We start from the raw sequence: 11,425 nt of genomic DNA, 5'->3' as shown, positions 1-11,425 counted from the left end.
GAAAAATCAATTTGCGAGGTGGTGAGTATTGGAACTCACCGGGTAAAGGCAAGATAGTGCATGAACAAATAAACCAATAGAAAATGCTAAAAGGAATACAGTCTCATAAGAAAAATAGCAGATACTAAAATAGAACCATAATAAATGCTCATACCTGAAATTATATCCTAGGCTAGGTATAGAAGGTTAGAAATGGCACAAATTTGCTACAATACTGCTCATAACTACAGAGGTAATAAGCAAGGCATATACAAATTTCCAATGAATAAACCAATGTCTAAACCTCTACACTGAGAGTATATCTTAACACAAGTAAGCATATCAACATATGTGAACAACAGTAGTAAGCAATAACAACATATATAAACAGCAATAGCCAAACCAAGTATAATAACAGCGTATGCACGGATGGTCACTCCCGCTCACCTCTCCGCACCATGACCCCTGTATGGTCGAGAGGTCGGGTCAGTGACAGACTGTGCACTACTCCAGCTACCACTCTCTTGAGTGGACGAGGGGCAGTTGCATAGTAGCTAACTAGCTATATCTGCGATGGGGGTCCCTGCTGCTCGTAACTCCAGCTACCACTACCTATGAGTGGCCGAGTGCGGCACGACATCAACTCCAGCTACCACTCTCTCGAGTGGCCAAGGATGCGGCGCTAGTCAACGACTCTCTCGACCGTAAGGGAGAATTGATTGTTGACATGCATGTCATGACATGATGCGTCAAATGCAATAATCATCATATAAATATAAGCAAAATTTAGGTATGCTACATGAAGCCAGCATGCTCAATATAGTACATAAATAATCAACAGTCAAAGCATACAAGCATGATATCTAATATCTGCTACTTATCATGGACAACAACAAGAGACTGTATAGATATGGAAACGAATATCTCAAAGATCACGTGGAAGTATCAAGCACAGGAAAAATAAGAGTGGAGTCAAGGTAAAGCACTCCTTATCCAAAATGGTTCATGCACCAAGGTCAAAGTACTAAAAGAAAATAAAGCAAGAAGTACCCGCCTTTATACGTAGATCGTGTCACGTAGTCTCGCGTCGAGACGCTTGTCTCGAATCAACGTCCTGCAAATAATATGATATATATATGATTTAGTTAGCCACACATACAACAACTAGCTAAACCCCAAAACTCAATCCTAATTCGATTAGGTAATTGTTTAATTTCACCTAATAATCCAAATCCAATCAATAAGCTTATCTTTAATCCACCAATTAATTCAAGATATACTCAAATTCACATATCACAATAGAATAATCCAACGCATCAACTACTAAGCATTATGAATCCAACGTGCGAAATTCTTCCACATAATCAATCCCTAACCACCACATCTGATAATCCAACCAACCACCAATCCAAAATCCCTAATCCAGTATCAACATGGATTCAACAATACATGCTAATATATCTAAACAAGAACAAAAACCCCTACAATCCATAGAAAACCTAATTGCGTAACATACTAACGAATCCAATAGAAATAACTCATTGGAACATCATTTACCTTGAGGTTTGGCAGCAATTTAGCAGCTCACCTCCCAACAATCCACTGTCCGAAAGTTACAAAACTCTACAACCAATTTCTTTCAAAAATAAATCTAGAATTCAATCATACAGCAAAGGATTTGCTGAAACTCTAATTCACAGTACAAAACTCAGCTCATCAACCCTCCTTGCCCGGAATACCACTACTGTGAGGAGAAGACCAAAGCCCGGAGCTAGGGCACGGCATGGTGGATCCAAGCCAGCGATGCAGAGGAAGGTCGGGGCTAGGGCTAGGATCTCCCTTTCTAATCGGAAATCCGCTCACACGAAGCAGCGTTCCGAAGTGCAAAAGCACCGACGTTGGAACTAAGGCACGGTTCAGAGAGATCGAGCTCCAGAGCTCGGGAGAAGAGAGGAGGAAGAGGAGGCAGCGTCGGGCGTGGGTGAGGAAGAAGAGAACAGGCCCGGGCGACGTCGGGCTTAGGGCACGGGAACGAGAACTCACAGGAGATTGTAGTCGGCGGGTTTTGGGGAGAAGAGTTCATGAGAGGGAGAGGGCTCGGGGACGAAGGAGGCACGGCGCCGTGTGGAGAAGAAGGTGTCGGGTAGGCAATTTAGAGGTTGGAGGGCTTTTATAAAAAACTTAGGTTTAGTGCAATTAAACCCTAAGTTGATTCCTTAATCAACTCCTACATCCGGATATTTCTAACAGGCTTTTATTGGGCTCATTAGTGCATTCCCTCTAAATGAGTCATACGAGCTCCGATTAATTCCAGAAAAATTTCTAAAAATTCCAATAAGATTATTTGTCAAATAACCCTATTTTTAATTATTATTTTGTTGTCGTATTTTATATTCTCCCCCACTAATAAAAAATTAGTCTCCAAATTTACTACTAACTCAGGAATCCTCATCTAAGAATGACAACCAAATAACAAACCCATATACTAGTCCATCATAGTGTCATGATCAAATCCTTAACCGAAAAGGATGCTTCTGTGGGTTATGGACTCATCTTGCTTCCACTGCGCCATTCTGATATTCTACCTTCACTTGTTGACACACAGAGAATCAGACTTCAAAGTTCACAATGTCATCCTCTGCATTTTCCCTTTCCATAATTGCTATATATACAGGGAGCCTTAGACCTATGAAAGAGTAAGTCGGTCTCCTACCGATCAAGCTAATAAGAGTAAATCAGTCCTCTACTAACCAAACCAACACGAGTAAATCGATACTCTATGCATCGGGTCCATAAAAATATCTAGGGCACTGTAAACCTAAATAGCAATATCAAGGACTCCTCATGTCCGTACAACAAACATACCTAAAAATAAGATCACTGGCACAAAGTCTGTAATCTAATCTTCAACTAAAATCACCAACTCCATAAATATCAAGGCATTATACTCTTTAAGTTACTATCAACACCAAAGACTAAATAATAAACCATCAAGTCTAATATCCATTAATAGATCATCAAAAGACAACATATCACCATTTCTGATCTAACCAATGACTGACCACAAATCATACATGGTATAAACACATGGTACAAACAACTAAACAAGTACACATGGTATAAACAACTAACCAAGTACTAATAAACATGTATGATAACAATTTACAAACATACCTCATATAGCTTGGAGAAGTCTTGTCGCTGCCTGATCCCAAAACTCAAAAGTCACATCGAGGAACCAAATTACAAAGGGAAAATAAAACAACCGAAATACCAAAAATAGGCATCATAAAACTGTTAGAGTGTATACTGAAAGCCTAAGCTTTTGTAGATATTTATTTTAAATAAAGAATCACATTTGATCAAATTATCTACATTTATTTGTAGTTGTTCAATTGATTTATATTGTAGATAACATAGTATGTGGTGTCACATACAGAAGATAATGTTATCAGTACCTTATAAATTATAAACAGTAGCTCACGACCAAGATGGAAAGGAACAAACCATTGGAAGGTCGTAGTGTAATTAGGTATTAGTTTATCTTAACTATATAATTGCACTAGTACACTTAGAGTGTATTGAGTAGGACCATTAGATGTCGTTTCTTTTATACTGACTTTATAAAGGAACAAAAACCTCAGTTATTATGGAAGTGTGTGCTCTTAATCCTAATATAATAACAAGTACATATATTTGATATTTATTTCTTTAATTTATCAATGGGTGAGATTTAGTTTGATAAATCAATAAGCCTGATAAGTTGGGAAATGATATCACTTATAGTGTGTGTTGTTGATTATAAAAGGAAACTGTGTCCTAGAAATCTAGGTTGAGAATGTCCCCAAGAGGAGCTCATAAGGATTGTCATGTTAAACCCTGCAGGTGGACTTAGTCCGACATGATAATAAGGTTGAGTGGTACTACTCTTGGACTAAGATATTAATTAAGTGAGTTGTCAATAATTCATTTAATTAGTGGGCATTCATTATCTTAAACACAGGGAGACTAACACACTCATAATAAGAAGGAGCCCAAAAATGTAATTTGAGATTGGTGCGGTAGTTCAATAATAGTTCTCTAGTGGAATGAATTATTATTGATAAAATTAAGTTATGTGTTCGGGGCGAACATGGGATGCTTAATTTTATCGGGAGACCAAAACCAATTCCTCCTCTCGGTCCCTATCGTAGCCTCTTAATTATAGAGTACTATACCCACCAATACCCACCTTCACACCCATCTAAAGGGGACCGGCCAAGCCTTGCTTGGAGCCCAATCAAGGGGCTGACCAAACCATGTTTAGATAGGATTGGTGTGGCCGGCCCAAGCATGGGTTCAACCTATGTGTGGCCGGCCATTAAAAATAGAAAAGGAATTTTAATTTAAAAATTTTTCTTATATGGAATACATGATTTAAAAGAGAGTTTAAAAATTAAAATATTTCCTTTTATAAGATTCTACAAAAAATTAAGAAAAGAGTTAAATCTCTTTCCTTATTTGTAGATTAAAAGGTTGATTTTAATTTTGGTAAAAACTTTCCTTATCATCCACATGTTGAAAAGATAAATTTTAAAATTATAGAAATTTCCTTTTATAGCATCAACCATGAAGGGATTATTAAAGAGAATTTTTTTAAAAAAAATTTCCGGAAGCAAATTAGGAAGCTTTAATTTTTCTAGCGAAAAATTTCCTAGTTTGCTTGCCTTGATGTGGCCGGCCATATGCATTAAGAAAAGGATTTTAATTTTAATTAATTAAAATTTTCCTTTTCAATGGCAAAAGAATTAAGGAAGGTTTTATTAAATTTTCCTTATTTGCTAAGGCTAAGGATTATAAAAGAGGGAAAAGGGTTTGGGTGCCTTCATGAGACACAACCTCTATTCTATTTTCTCCCTTTTTTCTTCCTTGGTGTGGTCGGCCCCTTCAAGTTCTCTCCTCTCCTTGGTGTGGCCGAACCTCTCATCCTTCTTGGAGATCAAGTGGTGCTCGGATCTTAGCTTGGAGAAGAAGGAGAGAAAGCTTGCATCCCTTGGAGCTTGGTTGGTGGAAAAAGTTTTTCATCCTTTGGAGGTTTTGTGCTTGGCCGAAACTTGAAGGAAGGAGAAGAAGGTGCTAGGTGGTTCTCGTCTCGGAAGATCGTTGCTCATACAACGTCCGAGATTAGAAGAGGAATACGGTAGAAGATCAAGAGATCATTATTCACAAAGAAAGGTATAACTAATAATAGTTTTCCGCATCATGTTAGTTTTGTTTCTTTGTAAAAATACCAAATACAAGAGACATGTGATTCTAGTTTTTCGAATTAGTTTTCAAAGTTGTGTTCTTTTATTTTTTCTTTTCCTTGTGATTTGATTGTTCTTAGTGGTTAACCTAGGGTTACTATGGGAAGGTTAAATATTTAATTTTCTTAAAAGGCTTTGTCTAGTCGGTAGTGGTTGCTCTCATATCCAAGAAGACCAAGTACCTCATCATGTAGTATTGGAAGCCGATTTTGGAAATAGATATTTAATTATCTTCGTGACCTAAGTGATTTGGATCGAACGTGTTAAGTTCCGTAGAAGATCCAAGTCTAAACCTAAAAGAACAAATAAGTTAAACTTAGGATCAAACGTGTTAAGTTCCGCAGGCGATCCAAGTTTAATTTAAAAGAACACATGGTAGCTAGGAAAAGGTTCAGACCTTTGTACAAAATTTTTGTACAGTGGAACTGTTAGGTTTTCTGAGTAGCAACCAACAAAAACATCGCTCTGATACCACTAAATTGGTATCAGATTAACTCAAAAATCGTAAATCGAAACAAGATCGAAATCCCAAAAACACAAAACCCACCATTTGACTCGAACCATGCTCTGATACCATAAAATTGGTATCAGATTAACTCGAACAAAATCGTAAATCGAAACTGAGTCGAAATCTCAAAACACAAAAATAGGCTTCGCAAAACCTGAGCTCTGATACCACTAAATTGGTATCAGATTAACTCGAAACTCCCAAAATGCAAAAACAATATACATCGAAAACCTACTCTGATACCAAAATTTGGTATCAGATTAACTCAAAAATCATAAATCAAAATAAGATCGAAGCTGCTCTGATACCACTAAATTGTCACGCCCCAAAGGAGTCCTTTCTAGACAAAAATCCGACAACATCTCCCCTGTACGGGTGACAATCTGAAGCATTACTACATACAAAATATACATCAGCCACATACGGCTGGAATATATACACAACCACGCAGTTTATACCATCAGCCACTCGGCTGGAACAAAATAAACACAACCACGCAGTTTAATAAGCCTACACGACTGAAAGTAAACATGCACAGCGGAAAACACAGAGAAAACCCACAATCCACAACCAAAGTTTACTAGCCAATTAGGCTTACACAACCACAAGAGCGCGGAAGCAAAACACCACGAATCAAACTCCAAACACAAACTAATTCATACCATACCAAAATCGCTGTATACTAAAAATACAAGTAAAGCGAAAATAAAACCAATATAACGCAGGACCCAGGACTGACCGTCGACATCTCTCCAAGCATCCATGACTCATCTACCTATTACCTGGCGAAAGAAAAATTAATTTATGAGGTGGAGAGTATTGGAACTCACCGGGTAAAGGCAAGATAGTGCATGAACAAATAAACTAATAGAGAATGCCAAAAGGAATACAGTCTCATAAGAAGAATAGCATATACTAAAATAGAACCATAATAAATACTTATACCTGAAACTATATCCTAGGCTAAGTATAGAAGGTCAGAAATGACACAAATTTGCTACAGTACTGCTCATAACTACAGAGGTAATAAGCAAGGCATATACAAATTTCCAATGAATAAACCAATGTCTAAACCTCTACACTGAGAGTATATCTTAACACAAGTAAGCATATCAGCATATGTGAACAACAGCAGTAAGCAATAACAACATATATAAACAGCAGCAGCCAAAGCAAGTATAATAACAGTGTATGCACGGATGGTCACTCCCGCCCACCTCTCCGCACCATGACCCCTGTATGGTCGAGAGGCCGGGTCAGTGACAGACTGTGCACTACTCCAGCTACCACTCTCTTGAGTGGCCGAGGGGATAGTTGCATAGTAGCTAACTAGCTACATCTGCGATGGGGGTCCCTGCTGCTCGTAACTCCAGCTACCACTACCTATGAGTGGCCGAGTGCGGCACGACAGGACAAGCGACATCAACTCCAGCTACCACTCTCTCGAGTGGCCAAGGATGCGGCGCTAGTCAACGACTCTCTCGACCGTAAGGGAGAATTGGTTGTTGACATGCATGTCATGACATGATGCGTCAAATGCAACAATCATCATACAAATATAAGCAAAATTTAGGTATGCTACATGAAGCCAACATGCTCAATATAGTACATAAATAATCAACAGTCAAAGCATACAAGCATGATATCTAATATCTGCTACTTATCATGGACAACAACAAGAGACTGTATAGATATGGAAACGAATATCTCAAAGATCACGTGGAAGTATCAAGCACAGGAAAAATAAGAGTGGAGTCAAGGTAAAGCACTTCTTATCCAAAATGGTTCATGCACCAAGGTCAAAGTACTAAAAGAAAATAAAGCAAGAAGTACCCGCCTTTATACGTAGATCGTGTCACGTAGTCTCGCGTCGAGACGCTTGTCTCGAATCAACGTCCTGCAAATAATATGATATATATATGATTTAGTTAGCCACACATACAACAACTAGCTAAACCCCAAAACTCAATCCTAATTCGATTAGGTAATTGTTTAATTTCACCTAATAATCCAAATCCAATCAATAAGCTTATCTTTAATCCACCAATTAATTCAAGATATACTCAAATTCACATATCACAATAGAATAATCCAACGCATCAACTACTAAGCATTATGAATCCAACGTGTGAAATTCTTCCACATAATCAATCCCTAACCACCACATCTAATAATCCAACCAACCACCAATCCAAAATCCCTAATCCAGTATCAACATGGATTCAACAATACATGCTAATATATCTAAACAAGAACAAAAACCCCTACAATCCATAGAAAACCTAATTGCGTAACATACTAACGAATCCAATAGAAATAACTCATTGGAACATCATTTACTTTGAGGTTTGACAGCAATCCAGCAGCTCACCTCCCAACAATCCACTGTCCGAAAGCTACAAAACTCTACAACCAATTTCTTTCAAAAATAAATCTAGAATTCAATCATACAGCAAAGGATTTGCTGAAACTCTAATTCACAGTACAAAACTCAGCTCATCAACCCTCCTTGCCGGGAATACCACTACTGTGAGGAGAAGACCAAAGCCCGGAGCTAGGGCACGGCACGGTGGATCCAAGCCAGCGATGCAGAGGAAGGTCGGGGCTAGGGCTAGGGCTAGGATCTCCCTTTCTGATCGGAAATCCGCTCACACGAAGCAGCGTTCCGAAGGGCAAAGCATCGGCGTTGGAACTAAGGCACGGTTCAGAGAGATCGAGCTCCAGAGCTCGGGAGAAGAGAGGAGGAAGAGGAGGCAGCGTCGGGCGTGGGTGAGGAAGAAGAGAACAGGCCCGGGCGACGTCGGGCTTAGGGCACGGGAACGAAAACTCGCTGGAGATTGTAGTCGGCGGGTTTTGGGGAGAAGAGTTCGTGAGAGGGAGAGGGCTCGGGACGAAGGAGGCACGGCGCCGTGTGGAGAAGAAGGTGTCGGGTAGGCAATTTAGAGGTTGGAGGGCTTTTATAAAAAACTTAGGTTTAGTGCAATTAAACCCTAAGTTGATTCCTTAATCAACTCCTACATCCGGATATTTCTAACAGACTTTTATCGGGTTCATTAGTGCATCCCCTCTAAATGCATCATACGAGCTTCGATTAATTCCAGAAAAATTTCTAAAAATTCCAATAATATTATTTGTCAAATAACCCTATTTTTAATTATTATTTTGTTGACGTATTTTATACTTTGGGTAATTATGGTGTCTAAATCTAGATACAATACATTTATTCTTCTTCTTTGTATCAACACTATTTTTTTTTAATCCGTATATTTAACTTTTCAAACGGATTAATTATGAAAATGACCGATTCAATTCTATAAAATTTTATTTACTAGTTATCAAGATAAATTAAGAAATACATAGAAGTCCATTCAAATGGTCAATATTTTTAGAGTTATTATCTCATTGAAAAAAATCTCTACAGTATACTTTAATTAACCATTTGAAGAACATAACCACTACATCTATTTCCTTCAAATAAGGGGCGTAATCTAAGGATGTTGAGTTTCTAGGTTGGTCGTCGCGTGCGTTTTCTGATTTATCTTGGTAACCGATGTAAAACTTCCGTAGAACCGAATCGATCATCCCAGAGTTAGTCAATTAAATTAATTAAAATTATCATTTTTATTTTTTTTTGAATACTTTGCATCCACACTCTTACAACTTAGTTGAGATGAAATAATACATAATTCACCAAAGAAATTTATTTTCTTTCTCTTTCTTATCTTTGTTGGTGGTCATTTGGCAAGTGAGGCGTGCATAGGGAACGTTCTTATTTTTATTATGACTTCACAAAACTTACTTAAAGGTTAATTCAATTAGTTCAATCAAAGCACACCGAAAAAAATGAAAAGACAAGCAAACTAAAACACCTTGTCCTTAATGCGGATCACCCTCGAACATACAATAACATTTCTCCTTTATAGAAAAGCAGAGAAATCTCTTACCATCATTTGAGGATTTACAATCGAGAACAAGTTAAATGAAATATTACAATGAGCTTAAGAACTTCTTATGATATTGATGTGAATACTTTTCAATTTCACTCAAACTCTCCTTTAATAACTTTCATTTCGGTTGGTTACTACTAATGTTGCTAATAGTCAACTAGAATTCTCCAACACTAGATTGTTCCAATTTTATCATAGTAGATCCGATTGTTGTTGTTTTATCAATGACTCCCTTCATGCTGACATTATAGTGGCAATCAATTGATCTATAATCATCCGACTCACAAATCGACTTATGCATGAATCGAACAAGTCTATTCACTATCTGATTTGGTCTAATTGACTACATCAGTCGACTAAGTCTACCATTCAATCAATAACCAATATCAGTCTATAAGAATTATCACAAATGATCATAACCCAAAATCTATTCATTTAGGATTTGAAGTTTTATCAATGGATCGGACCAGATACTACAAATCGAGCACACAATTCTAGTTGACCACTAAGTCCACAACTCAGACATCAATCAACTAGTATACAGACTTCGACCATGACTAAAGTCAACTTCGCCTATATTAAAGATCTTGCTCTCGCCTATGTACATTTGAATTCTCAACACTGACTCTCATAAAATTATGTCTACCTTAAAGCCATCTTCCGGTGGTTCCACGTCTTTTAGCTACACCCTAGCCCACAACTCCTCACCAATCACCATGTCATCCATCATGCCTTTCCTTTGGAAGTCAACTTCTCTCGACTCCACTTCGATATTCCTTGTCCTATCGTCTTTCAGATGTTTTATGTCATCTTTCATTGATTTTCTTGGACCTTGAGCCATCGGATGACCATTGACCTAGATCATCGAGTCATCTTCATGTGTATTGCTCCAAGTCTTGCAAGACTCTAATACACATCAAAATCAAAGATAAGCCTAAACTCTTTGTTAATATAATGCATCAAAATCTATGGTAGTTTCTATACATAGCATTAATAATTTCCTTTTTATATGTTACAATATATTTAAGTTGGATAAATATAAAGTAAGGGCATAATTGAAAGAAATGACATAATTGATGAAATATGAGCAGTCAACTAATAAATTATAGGGAGTTGATTGTTGATCATAAATCGAACATAATATATTTAAAAATCGATGAACTCAACTATTACATAGCAATTGACGACGGGCGTTATAAGTCGATTGATCATAAAGTAAGGGCATAATCGAAAATGGTTAAATTTTGATAAATATAAAAGTTGAATATAAGTTTTGGGTATTACAAATTCAGTAAATTACTGAAATCTTTTTATTCCGAGTCTCAACCAAGGACTTCTAAATCGTCTATTATAAGCACTTTTCGATTTATCCTAATGGTAGATGAAATTTTTTTTAGAATCGAGTCGATCATGTCAAACTCTTATCTAACCTAATGAATCATCATTTATATGTATTTTTTTTTATTTTTGGATTTATTACTAATATTAATTTTATTATAATTTTCTCCCTTTTATTATTTTTTGTTACATCCCATCGCGTTACATACGTTCACGGTGACAACGTGCATGAGTGATCGAGCTGCGTGTTCTTCCTTGGATTTCTCGTGGCCCCCATTCCCCGAATCATTCCCACCTCTCCCTAATTTCTTCCTTCATGATTAAGATCATGATCATGATAATCACTCTTCTTGTTCTTCAATTCGTCA

This window comes from Zingiber officinale, chromosome 8B (assembly GCF_018446385.1).
Source record: "Zingiber officinale cultivar Zhangliang chromosome 8B, Zo_v1.1, whole genome shotgun sequence".
Lineage (NCBI taxonomy): Eukaryota > Viridiplantae > Streptophyta > Magnoliopsida > Zingiberales > Zingiberaceae > Zingiber > Zingiber officinale.
The sequence above is the reverse complement of the archived record's forward strand: the minus strand, read 5'-3'. Positions refer to the sequence as shown.